The sequence below is a fragment of the Rattus norvegicus genome, chromosome 2 (genome assembly GCF_021556685.1).
Source record: "Rattus norvegicus strain SHRSP/BbbUtx chromosome 2, alternate assembly SHRSP_T2T, whole genome shotgun sequence".
Taxonomy (NCBI): domain Eukaryota; kingdom Metazoa; phylum Chordata; class Mammalia; order Rodentia; family Muridae; genus Rattus; species Rattus norvegicus.
The window spans coordinates 241,836,644-241,857,384 of record NC_141535.1 but is presented as its reverse complement, the minus strand read 5'-3'; the positions used below and the strand labels follow the sequence as shown (position 1 = coordinate 241,857,384).

The following is a 20,741-nucleotide window of genomic DNA, read 5'->3' as shown; positions in this document are numbered from 1 at the left end:
ATTTGGTTTATCATGAGCAATTAGGAATCTTTTTTTCTCTCTCCTCATCCTATTAATCTTTCCCAGGAATTTTTCAATCCCCAGAGTGCACTAGCTGGGTATTAAAATTCTATTGCCTTTCATCTTGTAACCATTTCAATTGTGCTTTAGCCTGGATGACGCCATTAAATATGTTGTAACACACTGGACCGTGTTTACCCACATGAGGCAAAACAGAGCACAAAGTATCCACTCTTAATTCAAGCCCAAGAAAATATTTTACCTGAAAGAGTTAAATAGTTCAGACTAAGTGTTTACTCTGCTTTAATCACAGGAATTTCTTTAGTCCTCCACTGCAGCCTAAGTGAAGCAGGCTGAGCCCATCTGAACAAGTTGATCCATTCACATAGCAAGAGACGTTTTTGCAGGACCTGAAGAAGGAGGTAAGGAACTTATTGTTTGGAGGAAAACATGTCCCGAATGCCTACTGTGTTTCTATATTTAATCTCATTTAACCAACTAGTTAATCAGAAAATATGAAGGAGATTTGAAGAGCTCAGGGCTTCAAACTACGAAGACTGAAAGGACCATCTACAACTCTGGAATTCTAAACTCTAATCCTCTAGTGCCGGGTTCTGACTCACAGGACTGCTTTCAAAATGAATCTTAAATAGATTTAAAAAATGAGGTCCTTTAAGATGGTGGGGAACTTACTGACTCAGTACTTGCCCTCTTTCCTGGTCAGAGGGAGGTCTGATCCTTTCTATTCCTTCATTAGTTACTACTCACCCATGGAGTGGCAAGATTGCATAATGGATGCCAAAAAGGGGCATGACTAACTAGACACGATTGATAGGAAAATGCAATCCAAACCTAAGTTCATTGTTCTCTCCCTTTTACTCTGCGTGGGTGGCCTGAATCATGGTCAGCAGCAGCAGCAACTACATCTCCATGGTTCTTCACCTAATACATTTCTCATAGATGCACTGAACAATGTATTAACACCTTCTGACTATGGTAGCATGAGGCCAGCTTAAATAGGAACATGTTAATATAATAACATGTTATAATATAACATGTTATGTATATAGTGTGCTCAATGCTTGCTGATTTACTTACCATTTACAGGTATATGTACTTTCATTGTTTATATAGGTGTGTATAATTTTCTTAGTATGAATGTTCACCTTATGATAAGTGCCAACCTTAATAAAGGCCCCATTGTGTGTCAGGCAGTCAGTACAAACACTCTCGATCTAGTAATGCTATGTAGCTCTGGAGGAGGTTAATATCCATAATTTACAGCCAAGCAATTTGACGAGAGGAGAGTACTGCATACTCCAGGTACCACAAATAGAAGGCAGAGCAGCAGTGGATGGAACATTCCCTTAGTTATAATATACACTGATGTGATACTTCATATAGACAGCTAGCCTTAAACATCAGTTTATTACTTGACTCCACTACCCAGTATTTTCTTTTGAATAAAGTTTAATTCCTAGATGAATTATTTTATCATCTATCTATCTATCTATCTATCTATCTATCTATCTATCTATCTATCATCTTCTTTTATATATTACATCTGACTACTGTTTTCCTCTGCTTCACCCCCCCATTCCCTCTCTCTACCTCCCCTTTTCCAAAGATCACTCTTTCTCCATTTACCTTTAGAAAAAGAGGAGACTTCCCAAGTATATCAACTGAACACAGCATAAGAAACAAGTTACAACAAGACTAGGCATTTCTCCTCATATCAAGACTAGATGAGGCAGCCCAGTAGGAGGAAGGGGGTTCTAAGAGCAGACAAAGGGTCAGAGATACCCCAACTCCTACTGTTGGGGGTCCAACGAGAAAGTTGTGTTATTTGTATTCCTGTGTATATGTGTGCATGTGTGTATATGGGTGTGTGCACTTAGTGTGTCTACAGTTCCACACAGAGGCCAGAAGAGGGTATTTTATCCTGCAGGATTGGAGATATGAGTGGCTGTCTTGGGAACTGAACTCTGTAACTCTAGGAGAACTGCAGGTGCTCTCCTTTTAGGCTCATATTCTTTTTTCCTCTAAGCTCAAACTTTGCCAGGATGTTCTTATGATGTTCAAAGCCCATGAAGGCTCTGTGGAGAAGGCACTGATAGCATCTTCTTCCTTGTCTACATACACCACGGTTTGGAAATTTCTGAGATATTCCTCTACATGAGAAGATAGAGATGCTGCTATGAATGGATCCTTGGATTGTGTTTCATTGATGTTTCATCACTGTGGCAAAATGAGTAGATGGACTGAAATGAGAGAAAGTTTATTTTGGCTCTGGCATTAGAGATTTCACTCACCCAATGGACATTGGTCTTTCTTTCTGGGCCTGTGGTGTGGCATAGCTTCATTACAGAGATGTCATGGAGGGGCAGAGAGTCCTGTATCTGTGGTGAACAGGAAGGAGAGAGAGAGAGAGAGAGAGAGAGAGAGAGAGAGAGAGAGAGAGAGAGAGAGAGAAAGAGAGAGAGAGAGAGGATATGTTATTTGAGGTATTCCCTGAATAACCTACTTATATAGCTGTTGGCCTTCAAGTGTGTGCTCAATAATAATCATGTAATTTTAAGGTGGAAACATTTACCTTTTCTCTTATTCCAATATGGATGCGACTGTAACCATAGTGAGTCAGGCGGTTCATTATGGTTCAAAGTCAGCAGTGTGCATCCTAGTCAGAATGTCAATTGACTTCTGTGGGAGTTGTGTTGTGTGCATGTTCATGCTCAATGGTGCCGCACTGGTGGTAGAATAGACAACATTTTCTGGGTGACTGCTTACTGGGGCTTACAGAAAACACATACAAAAGTGAGAATAGTGACAGGAGAAAGGTTATGCTGAAGGGAGTGTGGGGGCCTTCCCTATTCATAAAATAAGCTGAATTAATTTCATCTTAGTTCATCCCTCAAGACTTTTAGGATTCCAAGCAATAAAGAAGAGTCTGAGGTATACATCAGTAGTAGAGCAGTTGACTATAAAGTGTGATGCTCTGGGTTGGAGTAGAGCATGTTTTAGAGGTGTATATATCCATGTGACTCATATTCAGGATCATAAAAATTCCCAAGACATCGTCCAATCTAAATAATTGATAATAATTGTATGCTGACTTGAAATCCTGGTTCAATTTCTTAAGCCCGATCAAGAAACTTTATTCTTAGGCAATACATTAATAAAACTCACTGTTTGCAGTCAACTTTGAATGTCAACTGAGACTGTCAGAAGTAACAAACAATCTTCTTTATCTGGTGTGTTGCTGAGTCGGCTTAAACAGTCCCTACTTCTCGAATGCAATGTAATTATAAGACGTGATTATTGCTGATTACCACCAATCAGGCAAGTCTTAAGTGCGATTTATATTGCCACAGCTGTGTTAGATTAAATCGTCGCAGAATATACAGATCCTACCAGATATTCGAACAAACCCAAATACAGTAAACTCATAACACTGCAAATGTACATCTTGCCAATTGATCCATTGTCTCAGTCTTTGGGTCTCAGTTCTCACAAAGAAACCTTGGCCTGGCAAACAGGTAGCAGTGGAGTCTCGCTTTGAAAGAAAAAAGACACAGTTGTTTCACTGGACTTGGCATAAGTACTAGGGCGTCTTAATCTTGGATACTATGTTTCTGCGTAGCATACAAGGGGATTGGTAGTAAGTTTGAAAAGAAGAATGCTACAAGAGTGAAATTAGTTTTTCATCCTCCGAAATTGATAACTGGAGGGAAGTTTTTGATTTTATCTTTTTTAACTTCATAAAGAGAAAATTTCAGGCTAACCAAACAAGTATTGATCCGTGGGGACTGGGTGGCTCACATCTATGGTCAATCCCTCAATCAGTCACCCACTTACGACACAGGAGTGGTAGAAAACCAAAACTTACATTTGGACACTGTGGTGGTCAGCTCTCCGTCTGTATAGCTCGTATGTGAAAGAATCCATTTATTAGGAAATTGGTTTATTTTTTTATCATAGTTTTCAGGGCTTTGGTCCATCAGGACTTGGCCTCAATACATTTGGGCTGTCACAAGGCTGTGCCTCGTGGCTTACAATAGTACAGTGTAAAACATGTGGAGAAGGATGGACGCAAGGAAAGAAACAGGAGGAGGCTGGGGGCCAGTTCTCTTCAAAGACTCCCTAGAAACCCCAAAGCCCTCCTCCGTGTTGCAGCTTTTACATGGAAACATTCTAAAGAGCAGGCTTTACCTCTTGGGACATGGGGAAGCCTGTAAACATAGCCTACTGCAGACACCGGGTACACCTAACAATTAGGCAAACGGAGGCCCTTGACCCAGGCTGAGCACTAAGTGGGGTGAGCCTGCATCTGTCTTACCACTCATCTATGTCACCCTTTTCTTTGCATTTAATCATAAAGTTTACTTTTGAATGCAAAGAAAAGTACTTTCTTGTTGTTGTTGCTGCTGCTGCCTGTTGTAATTTAGAGTGTGAGGATCAAAAAACAAAATTAGTAGAAATTCTTAGAAGTCAGTGAAAACATGGCATAAATGCCTTCTGAAATGACTTACTAATAAAATTAATTTAATTGTGTTCTTTGAGCCAAACATAGAAGTAACAATAGAATATAGTGATAGTTCAACGTGTTCTCTTCATACTCTGTCTTTTATGAATAATACAATTAACCCAAATCTAGCCATTTTAAAATCTGTCTCTGGAAGGGATTGTTATGTATGCAACAATGGAATGACCTATGAACATGAAGAACGGTTCTGCGGCAGAGAGAAACAGCTGTTGGGCTGAAATGCAAGTTACCAAGTGAGAAAACTCATTTTAGTGCTTGAGGTCCAAAAAATATGCATTCACGTTTTGAAGTGAAAACGTTGTACTATTTTTTTTATATCAACTCACAAAAGCATGATAAACTTGTGAAAGTGTTCGGCTATTTTTCCTTTTCAATTCTTACAATTAAATACTTAACTTCCACTGTTAAAACTGGTCAGAGGCTATGCCATGAAAATCTGCAGCTGCCATGATCTCTCTTCATCATTACCTGTTCCTTGTGCATATTTAAGATGCTTGTGAGCCTGTCTTATTGCTGTTTTAGATTTCAAAATGAAAATATTTTCCCTCCTGGACTAATAAAGTATAAATTTTTGTGAACACGAAATGAAACCTTAAAAAGAATATGGATATTGATTTTAGGTGCTGATAGCATTTGGAAAACCAGGAAAGAAACCTCACCAAGACAGAGATTCTTATTTAAAATCAAACTGATAAACTATTGATGTACCCCCAGGTAAACACAAGGCTTCTATGGAATGAGGAAATTCAGTGGGAGCTACACAGAAGTAGTTAACACAGAATCCACAGGGGCCACCTGTCAGTAGATATTAAAAAATCACCTGCATCTTATGAATATGTGATCTTTGCAGACTTCACAGATCACTATGTTCTTTGCTTAAAATGTATAAAATTATCCAACTCAGTTTAGACTATTACTCCGAACTGTAAATAACTCTTCACAAGTTTCTTGCCGGAACTTTTCCTTAAGAATGTGGAAACACAGGAGAACTGTAAGGTAGGGAGGCGGGAGTGGGCGGGTGGGTTGCAGAGCACCCTCATAGAAGCAGGGAGAGGGGGACGATGGGTGGTTTTCTGAGGGGAAACAAAGAAAGGGGATAACATTTGAAATGTAAATAAATAAAATATCCAATATAAAAAAAGTGCAATGTAGCAGTCTCTGCTCCTGCATGGAGTTCTCTTAGAGAAACAAGAACATGTAGGGTGAGCCGAATGCAAGACACGGTTGTAGCGGGACATCCTTTTCCCCCGGGAAGGCGCTGTACTGCACAACACGTTTTGTGAGAGTGAGACCATGGTGCAGACAGAGACATAAAATGAACCAGGCATTTTAATTCAAAGCTAGCCCTGCGGGTATTCCGCCCTCCTGATTCCTCCCGTACGTACCATCTCCGGAATGAGTGGGAGGAGTTAGAATATGAACGATTAACAATTATGTCAGAGTAGACAATTACACAGAACAAAGGGGATGAACTCACTCCCAGCAGCCAAGCAGCGAGTGATTGGTTGCCACAAAATATGAGTTGGGTCATTAATTCACCAGTGGGTACTCCTTGCCTGGTGGTTTGGTATTTCCTGCTCAGCATCTGCTAGCATTATTGAAGCTAGTCAGAGAAGCTCCCTGCTCGGCTCTGGCTTGTTTGGTTAGTATCTTACGTCTGATGTCTCTGGTATGTTCTACAACAGGTCTTTCCATGTAGATCTGATCGGCAAGAAGAGTCTGTATTGTTTGAGGGATTTCTGGTGCATCTCTGATCAAGAATTCTCAAAAAAGTACCTTCCTCCCACAAGGGAAGTGAAGACTGTGGGAGCCGGGGAGGCGGGGAGGCAGATGGAGGAAGTCAGGAGAACCTGGCCCCCTGAATCACCTAAACAACGGACATATGAGCTCACAGACACAGAGGCAGGAACAGGGCCTGTACTGGTCTGCAGAAGGTCCTGTGTGCATGTTGTATCTGTCAGCTTGGTGTTTTTGTAGGACTCCTAAAAATGCGCGCAAGTGTTTCTCCGACTCCTTTGCCTGTTTTTTTGTTTGTTTTGTTTTGTTTTGTTTTGTTTTGTTTTCATTTTGTCCTGTGTGGCAGTGATCTCTTGGAGGCCTACTCTTTTCTGAAGAGGAAAAGAAGGGGAAGTAGTTAGATATATGGGAGACGAGAAGAGACGGAGGATCTGGGAGGAGTGGAGGGAGGAGAAATTATGATCCAGATATATTTTAGGGGAGAAAATCTATTTTCAATAGTTTTTTTTAAATGAAAGGGTGGGAAGAGAATCATTAGACTATATTATATAGATGTAAGAAATTATCAAAAAGCCTACTTAATCAATATAAATAAATAAATAAATAAATAAATAATAAATCAGAGAAAGGAGAAGGAAGAGGAGCAGGAGGAGGAAGAGAATGAAGGGGAGGAGGAGGAGGAGAAGGAGGAGGAGCAAGAGAAGGAAGAGGAGAAAACAAGGAAGAAGAAGAGGAGGAGGGGGACAAGGAGGAGAACACACCACAAGCCAATCAGTGTGATGGAAGCATTTCCTCAACCAACATTTCCTCGTAGGTCGGAAACAACAGTAAATAAAAAGTACCCTACACTTAGCCCTGTGATTTTCCGAGCTGCATTGCCAACCAAACAGAACATCTTCCTTGTAACTCAGCTTTTTTTCAACTTACATATTTTAATTGGCTTTTAGTAGTTTTTCATATAGACTTTCAATGCCATTTTGACTAACCCCGCCCCTTCTTTTCCTTCCCTTTCTGCTTCCCTCCCACTTTCACCTCTGTGTAAACCTTTCCACCTTGAATGTTCTCAGTCTTTCCTTTCATGTCACGTAGATTATGCTAACTCTTCTTCCACCGACAGCCCCTTTCTAGTTCTCTAGCTCCTTCTATACTCTAAATTAAACACACCATTGCTAGTGTAATTCTGGTAGAAACTCGTGGCTGGGAATGTCATCGACCCTAGGGGAACTTCCTACTATTGCTTAGGTAAACTGGCATGCCATTACATAACATTTTCAACATTTATTTATAACAATAGATGAATGCTACCCTCAGATCTATTTAGAGAATTGCTTTTGGGGGACGGGAGAATCAATGGAGATAAATGGATAATTTCAAAAAAGTGCTATCTGTTAAAGGTGCTAGACAGTTCCAGGGCTCTGTCCTAAACAGCCCATAATACTCCTCCTTCTAAGGTACACAGAGTACTGCAGAGGGGGAAGAAAAATGTAAGTGCTAGGGACTAGAAAAGGAAAAACACGGTACTACCAGTTATGGCCAAGTCAGTGAAATCATGAATTAACAGAAGGTACAGCTGCGTGCTCTGGACTTGTACAAGACTGAATCTATTATTAACCAGTCCTTGGTGAGGTAGAGGCTCATGGAGCCCTACTAGCCCTTGTCAAACTCTGGGCCACCAGATGATTTTCAGATGTGTACCCACAGGTGATCCCACTAGGCTTCAGGGGGATAGTTCAATTCCAATGGTCATAGCAGCACGTGTTCACTTGAATGGACCATACAACAACACAAACAAAAGGAGGCATGAGGAAAAGAGACAGCAAGATGAATGGAGCCGATGTCGATATGGGCAGAAAGGGAATAAAGGAAGATGGAGATGAGAGGGATCAGAATGCACTGCATGAAGTTATGAAGTTGTCAGTGTTTAATAAATAGGGTAAAAATAAATTCTTTAGAATTAATAATATGAAAATACATTTAACCAGAGGGGAAAATGTCTATTATTCTCTATTCTGTGGTCCTTGTGACATGGAAAGTTAATGGGTAGGTTCGTACCAGCGACTGTAAGCAGTGAAGCATGCTTTCATGAATTCTTGAACACATATGGTATGCTGTGTGAAACTCTGTTTCCCTGGTATGTACCATTTCCGACTTCTAAAGCAACGACAATACTACCCACTTCTCCTGTCAGACTTGCCTCATCGTTTGCCTGTTGATCAATTTCCTCACTGTTACTATCTTCAACACTGCCTTCAGTCAAGTTATTTCTTCTTTCTGACTTAGCACATGTATGTTGGTTTTACTCCTGCTAATAAATTGCCAGATATGGCAAATTCTAGTGACAGTTGACTTGTATACCAATCAGGGAATGGGTATCTATTGAGAATTTGACCTTGACTCAGCACTCTAGTTTATACTGAAACCCTCTACTGCTTATTACTTGTGTGATGTAACATTTTCTGCTGCTGAGTTATCTGACCAGTTGAAGGAGCCATTCCCCTCCATGTAATACACGTTGTTTCAGTTTCTTTTTAAATCATCATAATAAGGATTTACGAAAGGATTTTAAATACGTTCACCTCTGGATTCAAACACACAAGCAAGACCAGTTCTTCAATGCCTATGAAATTGAGATTCACACTCTGATTTTTCTATACAAAAGCTAGGTCAGAAGGGCTCCCTGTGGCTATTTTACAAACATAATACTTGCTCAACCCCAATTAAGATAAAAAGAGTTCTTTTGATAGAAATGCAGGGTGGATTTTAAACGACTTCAAATCCATTATATGCTTCATCACTCTGACTTGAGGTGAACATAAAAGTCACTGTGTGACAACCTCAGAGCCCACTTTGTTTCCACTTGGCCTAATTACAATACTTAACATCAAACTCCAAGCTAAGTTAATGGTGCAGTGTTGTATGTATCTCTCCCAGCATAGCTTCTTGCACAGTTACCTACCCCCGAACTTAGTGGTTCAAATGACCGACTGTTTCATTTGCTCACAATCCTACGCTGTAGGTTAGATCCAATGAGTGGTTATCTGCTGATTATCTTACTGATGGTTTGTGGGTATTCTCAGGAAGTTATCTAAAGTCTGCCTTGATTCGTGCCTGGGACAATTCAATTTTTGATTCTTCTTTGCCTGCCCTTTTGAGGTCCTCCCCATCCCTACATACTATTTTGGGGCTTTCTTTATTTGGTTCCCTCCCCTTCCTTGATAGCTGATACCTTTGTTGTCAGAATTCTTAAACATGCAAAGACAAAGACCATTTCTATCACACTCAGTTGAATAAAACAACTCAGAGGCGTAACACAACCTGGCTGGAACTTCTAAAACCGGGACTCGTCGGCATCATCAATGCAGCAAGTTTCACCATTTCCGACTTCTGAAGCAACGACAATACTACCCACTTCTCCTGTCAGACTTGCTTCATCGTTTGCCTGTTGATCAATTTCCTCACTGTTACTATCTTCAACACTGCTTTCAGTCAAGTTATTTCTTCTTTCTGACTTAGCACATGTATGATGGTTTTACTCCTGCTAAAAAATATAGTGAAGCTTCAGATCAACAGCATGCGTCAAAAGCTAAAATCATAAATCAACACATTTTTAATTGTACTATTCGGGTGGTAGCTCAAATAGTTTATTACATCCTCTCTTCAAAACTGTGAAAGAGGTGGAAAGAGATGAAAAGACTTCAGGACCTACCATGAAAGGAAGGGAATCTTCAGACTTCTCTTGTATAGTTTTGAGCTTGTGTGTATACTGTCACGCAGAATAAGACATCTATAGACAATCATGACTTCAGTTGTGTAAATCATGAACATCTAACAGATCATACATGAAAACGAGGAACTGTTACTATGATATTGTCATGATACATTAATTTTAGTTTATAAGCTCTAGCACATAAATTTATTTTAGTAAGTGTCTATGAGTACTTGACAGTAATACGAACTTTTTAATTATTGGCTTGCAATCCTACACAAGTAAACTAAATAAGATTTATGTAAGTTGGTTTATTATGGTGTGCGTGTGTGTGTCTGTGTGTGTGTGTGTCTGCGTGTGTGTGTGTGTGTGTGTGTGTGTGTGTGTGTGTGTGAACGCATGTACAACACTACCTTTGGAAGTCAGAGGACATCAACTAACACTCATTGCAGTCTACCTTGTTTGACACAGTCTCTTGATTAACACTCGGTATATAATAGGCTAGCTGGGCTATAAATTTCTGAGGATTTGCCCGTCTCCATTTCCCTTCTTGCCATAGGTGACTTGGGTCTGTGCACACACACACTGTGTAGACAAGCACTATGTAATTTCTAAGGATCCACATTCAAATTTGAATGTCTGTGCCTCAGGCTCATTACCCACTGAGTATTCTTACCTGCCTTCATTGTGATTTTGAAATTATCTTCTTTCTTTTCTCTTATTTTTCCGTTAGATATTAAAGGAGTTTGTTAAAATGCCAAACCACGTTTGTGCTATCGTTTCTATTTCCTTCTGCGTCCACCCACTTTTGCTTCATAAAATTGCGAAGTTATAGCATGAACTAAATGTGGGCTTTGGGCATGGCCTTACTGTCTGCTGGTTCTTCTCTGCTGTTCTCTAGTTATTACATTAACAGCATGTTGAGGAAATAACTCAGTGTTGTTGTACAACAAGCTAATGATCCCCTTGGAACATTTCATGCCATAAAAATGTATCTGTGAGTCTCTCCTTATCTGATCATCATGGGTGTACTATACCAAGGCAAATATAGAGTTCAGTTTTTCAATTATCTAAGTTAAATAAAATCACTTTGCATTTTGCCCCAATTTTGGATTATATCAGTAGCACAGCTGTGGATAATTTTAAATATTCCTCACAGGTGTTTTATATCTCCTCCCCAAACAAATGATTAGTAGCCATTCCCAGTTCATATAAAAGCCAATTTAAACATCTCTCTCATTCTCTACAACATCCAGTTCAACTGAAATGTGCAGTATTGGTTTGAATTGGAAATATTCGTCAAAGGGCTCAAATATTTTGAATTATCTGCTCCCCTATTGGTGCCACTGTTTGGAGAGATTTAGGATGTGTGTCCTTGCTGGAGGAAATGCAATATTGAATGTGGAATTTGAGAGTTTATAACATGAGTTATATATAATGAGTTTGTACTCATTGATTTGTTCTTTCAGTTTAAGATGTGAGTTCCGGAATTCATGTTCCCACTATGACTGTTTTTTGCTCCTGTGATGACTGTTTCTTCTTCCTTGTTTCCCACGTGGACTCTTATCCCTCTGGAGGCAGTAGCCAAGACAAGCTCTTTCTTCTGTTAGTTGCTTTTCTTCATCATAATGTATCACGGACACTAAAGTAAGTAACAAATACAGTCCTTTCAAACAGTGAAGTATCCTTTAAAATGATTTGCTGGGGCAATCTCCACTGGGCTTTCCTGCTTCCTACCATAGCAGATGATCTCATCTTGATTCTTCTCTATGACCTCACATGTATTCCCCTGAAAGTACTTGAGCATTTTCCTACTCCTGTTGTCAACCTCCTTACAAAGATTCCATTAGTTCTACAATTTCTTCAAATTAGAAGAAAAATAGCTTTAGAGTTGTGCATAAAGAAATACATTCCTGGCAATCTATCATGCTGTGCATATGTTGCATATGTGGGCACATACATGTGTGTCTGTGTGCCAGTGCATGCATGTGTGTGTGTGTGTGTGTGTGCGTGTGTGTGTGTTGTCTGTCTGTGTCATCTGTGTGTCTGTGTGTGTCTGTGTGTACATGTGTGTGTGTGTGTCAGTCAGTGCATGTGTGCGTGTTTGTTAGTGTGTGGCTGTGTGTGTGCCCATTTGGGTGCAGTTACACATTTATGTGCATGTGGAGGTCAAAGAAGAACTAAAGAGGTCCTTCCTAAAGTACCGTCTTCCTCAGAGACAAGGGCTCCCTTTGCCCTGGAGCTCACCAAGAAGACTAGGCTGGCAGAGTTGCTGCAAATACAGCTTGGCTCTGTCTCATCACTAGGATGATAAATGTATATCATCACTCCTAGATTTTATTTTTATGTAATTTATGAACACAGAATTTGTCATCGCGATTACAATGTGAGCACTTTACCTACTGAGTCATCCCTTTATCACATATGCAATAGTTTCTGATTTTTGTTCCATAATTACATTTCTGTCTGTGGTAGAGCATATTTATTTCAATGGAGAGATTGAATAAAAACATATATAGGTTTCCAATTTGCTAAAAACATTAATTTACTCTAAACTATATCAAAGTATTTCTTGAACACATTTTGACAAAATATTTCAGTTATGTTAAATTGTATCCAAAGACTTTGAGAATACATACATACAAATATACCCTGAATAAACTTATTGTAATATTACAGGAAATGTATTAATATGTATTCAAATGTTACACAGACATACAGACATATATGTTTCTGCACATATGTGTGTCTCTCTATGTATACTTAAACATAATTTTTATCTAATCTGCATGAGATATTTTAACTGTTCAGTACATTGTACATAGAGAATTAGAGTTATTTATCTCTCCTTTCAGTTCTTGCTATTCTCTAGGGTATTATTTTAATTTCTGCATATTTATTATCTATTTTCTGGAGAGTATGATTCCTAAGTTACAGTTGGTGCATGTTCAGGGTGTTTAGATCTTTTAATATGACCTCATTCTTTCATTCATGTTTCTGTACCACTAAACCATAAAATTTCATGTTATTTATTAAAATCTTATTGTTATAACTATGTACTAATCATCTTACATGTTTGCCTTATGGATAAGGTAAGAGTAAATTATGTAAATTAAAGTACATCTATACTCTCTTAAAAATTCACCTATGCAGTCACTTTGGCTGACTTTTAAGATTTTCTGCATGAGAATTTGAACTCGTGGAGAAGAAATAGTTTGTCTCAGACAAATGAAGCCATGAATTCTATTCTTAAGACACAGGTACACAGAGGAGTGGTGCAGTCATTCACACATTGAATAAATGCTGTGTATTTTTACTCACTAATACTGTAGTAGTTATAGAGTTACAGAAATATACACACCAAGTAAACAGAAACAAACAAAAAACAACAAAGCGAAACATGGAATGTTTTATGGAAAGTCCACGAAGAAGGAGATCATTATCTAAATAAATAACTATCCATCCAACTGATTTAGTGAGAACAAGATATTAATTCAACTCCATAGCCATTACAGTCGGACTTTACAGATGATGAGTAAGAATGGGCTGGTAACTCACAATATTAAAACTTATAAGGAAAAGTATTGAAAAATATTTAAAACTAACCACAATGGAAATGACTATGACATAAAAGTATCTTTCATTCATGGGACAGAATTGTCACATTGGAGACTTACTACTGAATAAGCTCACCTTTTCCAGTTCTTTTTGAATTGCTGGCTGGTTGATTCAACTCAGCCATTCCAGCTCAAACTCCTTTGCAAACTGACAGATTCAAACTGTCTTATCCTGACTGCTCCCTGAATTGGTCTGCTTTGTCTCAAACCAACTCCAGCAGTTTGTTCTAATCTTCTGGCTTTTCATTCTCTGGCTTAAACTACCTCTGTCTATCTGCACTTTACATATTTACTGCACAAATGAGCTGCACTGAACTCCACACAACTGAATTAACTGAATTGCCCTTCTCTCTGTCTCTCCATCTCTCTGTCTCTCTGTCTTTCTGTGTCTCACTCTCTGTTTCTGTCTCTCTGTCTCTCTCTGTCTCTCTGTCTCTGTCTCTGTCTCTCTGTCTCTCTGTCTCTCTCTCTGTCTCTCTCTCTCTCTCTGTGTGTATATATATACACGTGTGCCTGTGTGCATGTGGGAGTGCACTATTCTATTAAATCCTCTCCTGTTTTCGTGAGAGTTGGGCATATCTTATCTCTGAATCATTCTATCAAATCTTTCTCTGATTCATCACTTTGTCTGCTCCTCAATTAGGTGCTATCGCATTGTATTAAAGTTGTGTACTTTATTTCAGCTGGAGGGATCAAGTGTGTGGCATGTCTGTATTCCAATCGGATCCATTGCCAAAGTACCTGCTTTGCTGGATTAAAATTCCTCTATGCTATAAGAAAACACTGACATTCAAAGTGAAAAGTATAAAGAAGGAAAAATTGTATAAAACTTTTTTAAATGCTAATTTTGAAGGCTAAATATATTATTGAGGAGATACGAGATTGTGGTGAAGCACTGTAATAACTGCCAGTCATCATGGACATAGAATGAGGTTTAATCCCCAGGACTGAAAGGTTGGTATAGTGGTGTTATATATACAGGTATTGACATCCTAACATTCCAAGGATGAAGAGAGATGATTAGAGAAGTTCATAATCATTCTCAGCTGCAATGCAGCCAGGGATACAGGAGACCACGCTAGAAAATGAACTTAACTAAAGTCATATAATAAAGTGTACATTTACCTTCATTCCTATGCCATTATATTCCTAAGATGTAGGCCGGGAACTGCCTTGTCCACTGGTGAGAGAGAAATACTGCTTAAAATGTACTCCCGTGAGCACTCAGCATGAAGACTTCAATCACAAACTGGGTTAATTAATTGGTTCTGGGGAACTCTGTGAAGGTTAAGTGAAAGGAAAATGTAACTAGCAATTTCAAATTCATTTGCTCATTTATTCTTTTCTAGTTCCATGAAGTGAAATAATATGTAAATGGAGAGAAGGAGTCCACTGACAGAAAAGATAACTCCTTCTGTTTCCCCCCGAGAGACTGGAAATCTCTCTTTGGCCTTGCACTTGGAGGAAGAAATTAATGACAGAGTCACAGGTGGCGCTCGGCCGTAAGTCGATCCAACCAACGCATTAACGAAGTTCCACCATGCACTGAAGCGCAGGCAGCGCTGCCATCTTTGTCCTACGATGTCATCGCCACAGAGGACCAGCCCCCGATGCCTGTATAAGAGCTCCAACATTCAAATATTTATGACGTAGCATGTATGTAATTTGTATGTTTATGTTTTTCCTATATGATCTCTCTTACTTCAACATCTTCTAAACAGTTTGCAAGTCCACCCATTTAGAACATATGTACATATTTTTATTAGCATAAATAATTATCACTGGAACAACTATCTGCCTAACATTATGCTCACCTTTTTTACAAAAATGGAAACATTCATTAATTCATCAATTGAGTGTTACATGTGTTCTGTTTTTGAAAATAAATGAACTCTAAACTGACAAGTAACAAGCAAAGGGGACAAAGGTTTTCCTGCCTTTAGCGTTCAGGTCCCATGCTCCTTCACTGCATCCTGAGACTACACATGATTCTAGAAAGCAGCTTAGGAGACAACGCTCCAGGGAAATGAACTAATAATGAGACACAACAATTTCAGCTTCTTTTCTTCTTAGCGCAGCATCTTCCTTTTGGGAAACTGTACATAAACTGCTTCAAGTTTCTGTGCTTGGGATAGAGATCGGGAAACACCATATTGCTTTTCTAACTCTTACTACATGTGCATTTAATACATAGAGATTAATAATAAGTGTGTTAAGAGTTAGGCCACCATACTGCTAAATGGAAATAACCTTGGCTAGATCCTCAGTGTGACTGTGAAGTGATTTCAGAGAGAGGAAGATTAAAAGGCACTTGGAGAAAACAAATGCTAAATTAGTCCCTGATGGTCTCGACCACCAAGTCTCTCTGCCATGTTTAGATACAGCAGTCACCATGTTATTAATCACGTAATGTGGGCCACATACAAGTCTAGCCATTGGCGATACTTGCTTATGAGTATTTTAGAGCTCAGTTTCCTTCTGTACACACTCCAAGGTAGAGACATAGGAACTGAGGGAATGGCTTTTGCTACAAAAGCAATGTGATTTTATTAAACCGGGTTAGTAAAGAAAGTTTTGATTTTAAACAAAAAGGATCCTAATTGACTCTAAATATATGAAGACATGATAAATCTCAAGAATCAGGAATCTTCACTGGCAAACACAGTTGAATAGCATCAGCTCTAGGTTCTGAAGGTTCAGTGCCTCCATTTTCTAGAAACGTCTGATCAGCACATCGCTTTAAGTGCGAAGGACTTGGTTTCTCAGAAGTGTCATGCCCGAGATATGTTTGCCACAGTTGTGAGAGAGGCCTGAAGAGCCACTCCACAGTTTATCTTCAAACATTTGCACAAAACCCCAACCATGTTTCCTCTAGTTTGAATACAATTAATGTTCAAAGAAGGCTAAAGTTCTTTAAATATGCATGTCATTAATAAAAGAAAATTAAGCATGCCTATTTGTATTGTACAGTTCATATTCATGTTTTCAGGCAAACTACCTTAAATTGTGTAATAATTTATAACTATTAATTTTATACTTAAGTGGAAAGAGAGTAGACAAATGGCACTCAGCTAGAATTCTTGCCCTGGTTTCTTAGGTAATATTGTCAAATCATTTAATCCCCGCCTCCTCGATTTCCCTTTTATAAAATAACAACAGTCTATATACAAATATTTGAATTTTTTATTGTTTCACTCTTACTTTCTTGGAGCTTACATTATGTAACTAAATGTGTTTATATATGATAAAAAATTATGGGTGCAACTTGTACCACTAATTTTATTCACTAGCCAATTTTATATCCAACCCGGATGGTAGTCAAATGTGACATATTTTCTCACAGTTAATAAATATAACAGGAATATGCTACATGCACTCTTACTGATCATAAGTGAGGAAAGCTTCCCACAAAATGGCTCTCGCGTAGATGCTGCATGACGCCATCTTTCCAAGTGAGACATTTTTAAGTCATGGATCAAAGCTAAGGTTTCACTTACCTTCACTGAAAACACGTTGCCATTTTCCACCTTAGTGATAGCAGAACTGTGATTATCTACAAATATTCTTAGGACAGGGGAGATGGTGTGAGTACAGTGGTGAGATACAAGTCTGAGGACTGGAGCTCAGATACTCAACACACATGGAAAAGCTGTTTCTGTGGAGTTGCCTATAATCACAGTGACAGAAGAGCAGAGATGGAGTGATCCTAGGCATATGCTGTCTACAAGAAAAAGTGATCCGAAGCTTCACGGAGACACACTTTCTCTAAAATTAAGGTGCTGAGGTATAGAGAAATATACTTGATGCTGATATTGGTCTCTGACCTTACCCCAATTAGTTATCTCTATATGTACACACACACACACACACACACACACACACACACGCACACGCACATGCACAAACACACACACACATATAAACCACACACATGCATGCACACACACACACATAAACCACACACATGCATGCACAAACACACACCACAAACACACACACACACACACACACGCACACACACACACACACACACGCACACCAGACATAAAATGTGTAGACTTCTAGTTTTGTATAATTGGATTAAAACAATTATCTTTTAATCTGAATAAATAAACGTGTCTGTACATAGAGCTATCTTCATTCCCATTATTTGTTCTGTTGGACCAGAAAAGCATGTATTACCTTGAAAAGAATGAAATGATAACCTACTTTTCAAAGCCAAAGTCGAGGTTCCTCCCTTTACTGTTGTTTTCCTACAGCTCAGGAGCACGGATGCAATATTTGACTTGTCAGTCAAGACGCTTGACAAAATAATCATATTAATGAGTTGTCAGCACTAAAGAATGGATATGTTTGGCACACATGCTTGTACAATCTGCCAGACACATGAGAATCAAAATGGCATCATGTGAGGGAGAAGGTACAAGTTCCTATAAGCACATTTCTTCTACTAATTAACAACGAAAGCTTGTCTAAACAGAAAACTAATTAAGCCATATGATAAAGGAGAATTTAAGCAACTCTGAGATGCAAAAGAACAGAACTCTTTGAATGCTAATATATTTTTCTATATATTTGAGCAACTGTTGTCACACACATGTAATCAAAAGCAACATTGTTTAGAATGTAAATACTAGAATGAAAATAAAATGCATTGTTCCAGAGGATGAATGGATAATTCAAATGTTAAGGACTCTGGTTGTATCCCCATTGGACCTTGGTTCAGTTCCCAGCAGTCAGATAGTGGCTCGTGCACATCTGTAACTCCAGCTTCAGGAAATTAGTGCCCTCTTCTAGGCTCTCTGGATACCAGACCCAAAAAATATTTCACAAACACACAAGCAACAAAAAAAGATAAAATAACTGTCAGCATCATCTGACAGTTTTTTAACAGCATTCAGATACTTAATAAAATTTAATAAAATTGGATGCAGTCACTATAATGAGTTTGTGCGAAGTGGGTTGACCACATCTTAAATTCTTTGTGTTATTGGGGAAACTTGAGTTTTACAGTGGAGAAACTCAGTACTTTCTGAAAAAAATCTATTAACAACAGACTTTGAACGAGGTAGGCACATGATATTTCTAGTATGTTTTAAGAAAGTTAACATGTTTATTTACTACACCCCTTTGAAGTAATAATTATGTAATTTTTGTGTATGTGTTGGATTTTTTATTGTGTCAAAGCTGTGGTTCTAAAGTTCATAGAGTGCTATATGCAACATAGCTTTTACATAAAAATATGTTAACATTTGTATTTTGATCAGGCATCTAAAATTAGATGAAGTATACATGCGTGCATAAAATAAATACATATGTATCAATTAATTTTATACATTTATTTCATTTTTAATTTTGGGTGTGTGTTTGTGTATGTATCTAAGTAGGTTATGTACCATGGTGTGTGCAGGTGTTTGAAGATGGCTTTGGATCCCTAGAAGCTTGAATTGCAGGCAACGGTGATCTTCCCAATCTGACTGTGAACCTCTGAAACAGCAGCAAGTGCTGCTAATCACTGAGCAATTATTTCATGCATCATGAACCCCCTTTTCCATTGAATACTATGTTCTCAATTAAAGCTTACAAATATCTAATTTCTACTTTTGAAGCACTATATTAATTCCCCATTCATGTGGATAATTTATGTTGGATAATGTCATTCTGTCTTCCTCAGATGAGGATCCAACACAAAAGAATTATTTATGTTTAAATACTAAATTCAACAAAGATGACAAATATCAGTTTACGCGTTGCCAGAGTTCGGCTCACCTTATGAAAATATAATCTACAATTTCAGGCTGTCAATATAAAATTTTGACTTCTTATGTAAAGGTACACAATTAGGACATGATATGCCCACCCATCAATCAGCTTATGCGAGTTAATTACACAAGGTTTCTTAGAGCAAGAGATGTTCTTTTTCAGTTGTAAAGACTTGAAGTAATCTGAGGTCTGGAATACAGTATATTTGAAGTCAGCACTGAAGAAAGTGAAAGACGGGGTTAGTTGCAAACTTTTCCCTTATTAATCCCAGGGGCTCAGAAAAGTAAGCATACTCTTAGGGAGCTTCAGAAGTGACAGTTGGATGTACACAATAATCGAGTGTGAGACATGTCAAGAATGTTTGCTAATTCATTCTTGTTGAATAATTTACAAATTTGTGTAGAAATCTTTCAATGGCACTTAAAATATATGCTTTCATTGTTCCGTTGTACAAGTTTCTTTTGTGTACTAATGTGGATTTGGACATAATTCTTTAGAAATTTGACCGCATTTCTGTTTTCTTGTTTGTTTTGCACTTTTTTTTTGTTTGGTGATTTGGAAATTGTTTTTGTCAGCCAAGTCTCAATCCTTTGCCAGGAAAAGCATGGGACCCCTTCAGGGGAGGAAACAGGAACAGCTGTCCTACCCAAAGGTAGTGCCAACTGGAATCTTGCAGGCCAGCTTACACTAGTGACACACTGGGCAGGGCCAGCAACAACCTGGAAAAGTTTACTGGCCTCGGGTACTATTTTTAGGAGAAAAATGCATTATGTACACAAAGTATTCATTTTTACCTTTTTATGATAAGCTTTATATAAACCAGCTGAAAGTTTGCAGTTCAGGAGGGGCTGCTCTGTGGCAAATGGCTGCTTACTGCTTCTGCCAACCTACTGGAGTTATTTTTCACAGTGGTTTTTTTCCCTTCTGAAGTTGAGCCGCAGCAAGATGAGTGATTATCAGAGGCGCAGCAAGTTCCTGGATGCAGCCAGCTTGGGGAAGAGATTATTCCAAGGCATGCAAACACATGGAGAGAAGAGAGCAGGATTCCAAAGCCAACAGACTCCTTTGAAGAATTTATTCCCCTAAGGTGATCCCAAAGCAACTCTTCAGCTTCCTGCCATTCTCTCTAGAAAGAGAAACATTCCCTGTTATAAAACAGGATCATTACAGCATTTATTCACAGGCTGATGCATGGAAGGATGCATTCCAGGGGAAAATAGGGCATAGTTAAAGAGAGAGTCAGAAACAGAATGTTGTTTCTGAATAGAATAAAGGATAAACTTCATAAAACAACAATGAAGCATGCTTCTCTTATGCATAAATGTTCTGCATATTTTTTTAAATTTTATTTAGTCTCTTTTTTACAGTCCAGATT

At 38.5% G+C, this 20,741-nt stretch overlaps 1 long non-coding RNA gene across 1 annotated transcript; it reads left to right on the top strand.

Moving 5' to 3' along the window:
* Positions 1–323: 323 nt before the first annotated feature.
* LOC147996617 (uncharacterized) lies at positions 324–19,813 on the top strand. Its single transcript, XR_015678387.1, has 3 exons — positions 324–422; positions 11,456–11,633; positions 14,953–19,813. It is a non-coding gene; the product is annotated as an uncharacterized LOC147996617 (long non-coding RNA).
* Positions 19,814–20,741: the final 928 nt, after the last annotated feature.